This window comes from Ptychodera flava, chromosome 12, assembly GCF_041260155.1.
Source record: "Ptychodera flava strain L36383 chromosome 12, AS_Pfla_20210202, whole genome shotgun sequence".
NCBI classification, from domain to species: domain Eukaryota; kingdom Metazoa; phylum Hemichordata; class Enteropneusta; family Ptychoderidae; genus Ptychodera; species Ptychodera flava.
Window position 1 is genome coordinate 4,090,457 of NC_091939.1, and position 6,000 is coordinate 4,096,456.

Genomic DNA, 6,000 nt, shown 5'->3' on the forward strand with positions numbered 1-6,000 from the left:
TGCAAGCACCACATTGAAAGAAGCTTAAGCCTACAACTTTAAGAGATGCCCCGAAGGGAAGATTACTTTATTAAAGTGTACTCTAATAACACAGCATTGTATAAAAGGCTTCCCGCTTCTGTCAAAATAATAATTTTCTGTAGTGTGAAAACCATGTTTCACTGTTCAATATGTTAATTACAGTGTTCTCCTATAATACTGTGAACATTAAGTCCCCATCAGGGCATCGGTTAAAGTTATTTTCCCTCTTCAGTCTTCAGTTAGTATATCCTGCATTGAACACAAAGCCCTCCCTCTTCGTCCAATGACATGATTTCCTGAAGTGTGAGGGCGGTATTCATTTTCGCCTATGGTTATCAAAGTGTTTACTAATAATGCTGTGAATATTCTGCCCCCAGGGCATCAGTGAAAGTCATAGACCCCTTTCAGTGTGATGCTTATATATCCTGCATTGTTCACAAAGGCTCTACCCTTCATCCGATACAATAATTCTCTGAAGTGTGAGAACAGTATTTGACCTATCAATATTTTATTGAAGCTTTCTCTAATAACACCGTAAATATCATATCCGCCTATACCATCAGTGATTGTTATGGGCCCCTTCAGTTTGGCGCTCGTACATCCTGCATTGTACACAAAGCCCCGCGACCTCCCCAACTGCCGCCAATCACATAAATCCCTGAAGAGTGATAATGATATTTTACTTTTCCCTATCTTTATCCGAATGGTCAATATAATATAACATGGTAAATACCATGCATGTACGCATTAAGAGCATTGATGAAAGTTATAGTCCCTTCAATTTGGTGTTTGCCTATCCTGCATTGTATGCAAATGCCCCATTCCGCCAATAACATTATTTCCTGACGTTTGAGAACAGTTTTTCACTTTCCAGTATTTTTATCAGAGTATTCACTAATAGCACTGAATACATTATGTCCCCTTCAGGGCATTGATCAAAGGTCTTGGCATACTTTCGCCTTGTACTTTTATGCTCTGCATTTGTAAACACACGTCTGCCCACCTTCCATCGATATATAAATTTCCTGAAGTGTCAGGGCAATATTTTAGATTTTAGTGTTTTTGTAACAGTGTTTTCTCGTTACATTTTGAATATCATGTCCCCCTTCCGACCGTAATTGGCCCCTTCAGACATGTAAATGTACTCTCCTTTCCCCTTTCGTTTTTAGGGCCCCACACTTTGACCCTTTGGCCCTCTCCCCTTCAGACCGCAAGTGAAAGTCATTAACCCATTCAGGCATTTAAATGTACTCTCCCTTTCCCTTCGTTTTAGGGCTCAACACTTTAACCCTTTGGCTCTCCTTTTTTAGGGTCCGGCCCTTCCCCATTCACGTCCCCTCCCCCTGCGTTTAGGGTCAAGAATTTCCCACTCACTTCACCTCCAATTCGTTTTAGGGTCTGCCCTTCCTTCTTCGTCTGCATCGTCGTTTTGGGGACCAATCTTTCCAGCTTAACCCTTCGCCCTTCATTTCCTGGTCACCAAAGGCCACACCATTGCGTTTAGACTTTAAATGGGACTAGTGCTCGTCATTATTTGACATAATTGCTATGTATGCCTATTATTTGTAGTGTCAAACTAGGGACTGACCTCTTTACTATCCCTTGTAATATCATAATCATCATATCTACCCTTTAATGGGAAGATATAATTTGACAATTCGAATACATAAATGCCATCCGTTGCTTAAATGTTGCCGATCACTCTGAAAACATCCATAATAACACCTTTCAGGAACTATTTTGAGCGTCCGATTTATCTGTTGTAGGCCTGAAAATTGTAATTTTGATAACTGTGACGTGCATTTGTCAGACTGATATTTAAAGACGCCTTGCGTAGCCTGTTATATTATGTTTAGAGTGAATTGTTTAACTGAAAATAAGTATGGCACACTGAGTCACTTACCCAAGACAGACACAACAGCTAAAAGTGCAAACACTATATTTTCCATTTCTGTTAGTGTACGTCTAGTACAAATTATTGTGGACTCCTCTTGCTGTCGTTTGCTTCGTAGATTTCCGCTCAAGAGACGTCGATCGAGGGGCTTGTTAACACTTTACTCAGCGAAGTGCGCCATTCAATGTGCAACATACACGTAGTCATTCTAAAATATGATCCCCTTTAATTCATCAATTGTAAAATGTCACTCCCGGTCAAAAATTTTTGATCTAATTAGACTAAGGCCAAAAAAAAGAAATGTTTCTGGTCAGGTCTTTCTTTAAAAAATGGTGCGGCGATGCGCCTTTTATTTTTTTTCATTTTTATTTTTTTCCCCGCAAGGGAGGGAGGGAGGGGGGGATCAGTTTTATAGTTTTATCAATATAGTCACATATATACTGTTCATGCAGTCACTGATCATGCCCCCCAAAGAATTTTCTCTTTCTCTTCAGCCATTTTGGTTTGGTGTCAGCCACGGCCGCCGGCCACAAACAGAAAAAAAGGTGACGCGCTGTTGTTCAAGTGACGCGCGCGCTGACCAGAAACATTTCTTTTTCTTTTTTTGGCCTAATATAAAACTATAATGTAGCCATGATGTGCCATCAAAATGTTGCACTGGAATTTAAAATCACACATGCATAATTTTGCACTGTGGCACTATCTCGTAAATTTTGTCTATTTTTATGAATTTAATTCCGTGTAGTTAGCTCCAGTTTCTTAATAATTAAATGTAAATGTATTTAATATATAAAATGTATATATGGACATGGACATAATGTATATAAAATGTATTTATGGACAATAACAATGCCACTTGCGCACATTGCGTCTGTGAAGAAGGTAGACTTCGATTTTCATTCTGCTGTTGGGAGTTGAACGCGAAACTAATAAAAGTGAAGGGAACACAAAAATATTGGAAAACTAGCTTTTAGTTACAGACAGAGGAGTATGAAACTGAATAATCTGTTTGTTACCTGTCAACCCCCTTAGACTCTCATGTTCTATTCTGGAAAGTTTTCAAGCTACTGCAGATGTTTTAATATAGATTGAAAACAATTTTATCATATTGAGATTTTAAGAGCTGAGGTTGTACAACAAAACCACATGGTAACGTGTCATGTTGGAGGTAACTTTTGTACAGAAGAGTGTAGGCTATTCCGCCTTAGGCAAGAAGAGTCATAGCAACACAAGAAGCCAGTATTAACAAACCCTAGTTTGCCTCGTACCCGGATTCGAGCTGTTTGCTGGGGTTTTCCTACCAATACAACCACAACGGTTGCTTTTAGAGTCATATTCGTAGTTTTGCTGACCTGATAAGATTAAACTATATTCTATTCCATTTTTATTTCCGGCTCTTTTTTTCTATTTGATAGGTCAATATAAAACTTAAAATCCGGAAAGGATATTTAAAAAAACCCCGCAGTAATATATGACGACGACAACAATTTTATCATGACAAGTAGTATACGTTTCTATTTATTTCAAAAATTGTGCTTTAAACGATTTGGTTTGACGCACATATATGACAAGGGAAACCGTGGGAATGATATAATCCAAACGAGGATCTAGTGCGCTATACCAGGCCACGCTATTGCCATAAAACTTCAAAATATTGTAATGATTTGCAATATCAAACTAACGGCTGAACTCTTAATTAACCCTGTATTATCATAATCATCATATCGCCCCTGTATTAGAAAGATATAATTTGAGCATTTGAATACATAAATACCATCTGTTGCTTTAATGTTGACGGTATCTTTGAAAACATCCATAACTACACCTATCAGGGACAGTCTAGAATGAAATGCTGTGAACATTTGTCATACGACCGATTTATATGTTTTAGGCCTGAAAACTGCGAGTTTGATTTTGGAGTTTAGGCATTTTCCAATTATTCAGAATGAGACTGAAATATACCTTGTGTAGACTGTCATATTATGCTGAGAGTAAATTTCAATCTTAAATATGTTAAACTGAAAAAACCCAAAAAACTGCATACTGAATAACTTACCCGATATAGTCACAGCAGCTAGAAGTACGAACACTATTGCTTCCATTTCTGATAGTGTATGTCTAGTACCAAGTATTGTCGACCCGTTTGCTGTCGTTTCCTTCGTAGATTGCCGCTCAAAAGACGCGACTTTTTGACGCATTACTCAGACAAATGCGCTATTTAATGTGCAACTATGTCAAAGGGTAGACACGTGATCAAGGAAATGTCACGTCTCTGGTCAACTTGTATCTAGGACAGTATATACGGACATCCTTTCATATCACACCTCTGTGTATTGCAGAATTACAAAACCATGAAGGACATTTTAGAAAATATCCTTCCATGTGGAATATCCTATACACATCCATTTCAAGATGGCAAATGGGTGTTATAAGCGTTTTTTGTGGCCTGGGATTGTGAAGGCATTGAAACAATATGGACAGCCATTGGAGTGCAAAAATCACCCAAGCCTTGGCTAGGGCGTCTCCATTATTTATAACTAGGGAGACAGGGACTGATTAGATTGATGTGACAATAAGATTATAATGGAGCTATGACGTGGCGTCAATATGTGACGCTGGGATTTAAAAGCATACCTACATAACTTTGCACCGTAGACACAATTTTTTTTCAACTTTTCTGAATTTTGCCTAGTGTAGTTAACTCAAGTTTCTTAATACATTAATTCAAGTCCAGACTTGAATGCAATGTTGGACAATTGACACTGCTTCGGTCCACACATATTGCCTTCGTGAAGAAGCTATAGGACTTGACATTTCATCTTGCTGTTGGAAGTTGATCACGAAACTAATAAAAATTAATAAACAGAACACCAAAATACTATAAAACTTGCTTTAAGTTACATATAGAGGAGTATGAAACTGTGTAATGTAGTTCTATTCTAGAACGCTTGTAAATTGCTACAGCTGTTTTGATAAGGATTGAAAACAATTAAATCATAATTTGATTTAAGTAACTGAGGGTGTACAATCTTAGCTGTTTACAATATTATTACGATGATTCACAAACTCACATGCCTACTGAACAATGACCAAATAAACCACTAGTCCCGTAACATTTTGGAGGTAGCGATGTGAATTTTATACAGTAAATTGTTGCTATGCCCCTATAGGCAAGAGGTATCTTCGTAACACACAAGAAGCCAATGTTGACTACCGCTATTTATCCCCGGACTCTGATTTGAGCAGTTTTTGTTTGTTTGCCATTACAACCACCACTGTTGCTCGCAGAATCCTATTTATATCTTTTCCATACTTCATACAAAATAAACCATATTCTATTTAATTTTTATATATTCTGTTCTTTTTGGTATTTGATAGCTCAATAATCAAATATCAAATTAGAACCCCCAATAACCATTTGTATAACTCAACCAACCTAAAACCGATTCTAACTGCCCCTTTCTCCATGTATAATGAATATTCCTAACGACAGTTAGGTTTATTGTAAGGTAGCAGACGACAATTTCAAATGGTACTGCAGACTTGGCCCTCTATCAATACCAAGTCATCTGTATCAGTGTGTAACACTAGTGAAATGATTGTATCCACAAAATAGTCTGCCTGTTTAAGTGACCTCATAAATAACCATGTGCAGTCATTTGATATGTAGATACCCTGCCCAGTTGCACAATGTTGAATAGCAATTATATGGCCAATACAGGGGTTAGAATAAGGTCAAATATCTATTCATGTTTGAAAACACTGCCCACTAAAAGACGGCATCGTTTAAATTGTTTTGAGATGACATAATATGAATAGTTTCACGTAATTGTCATTAGCTGCACCATAGAGATGGCACACATATATTTGTGTGCTACCTTCATAAATACTGATATCAGAGAGCCTGCATGTTTGTTTGCCTAAAACAATCCTTGACACAATTACTTGTTCTCTTTAATAACCCTTCTACAGTTTACGAAGCTGGCAAGGACAGTTTCGACCACCATGACTCAGCATACAATATAGACTTTAGTAAGCAACCGGTTGGAATTCTCGATGTTTCATGCGCGTTTGAAGGCCCTCGA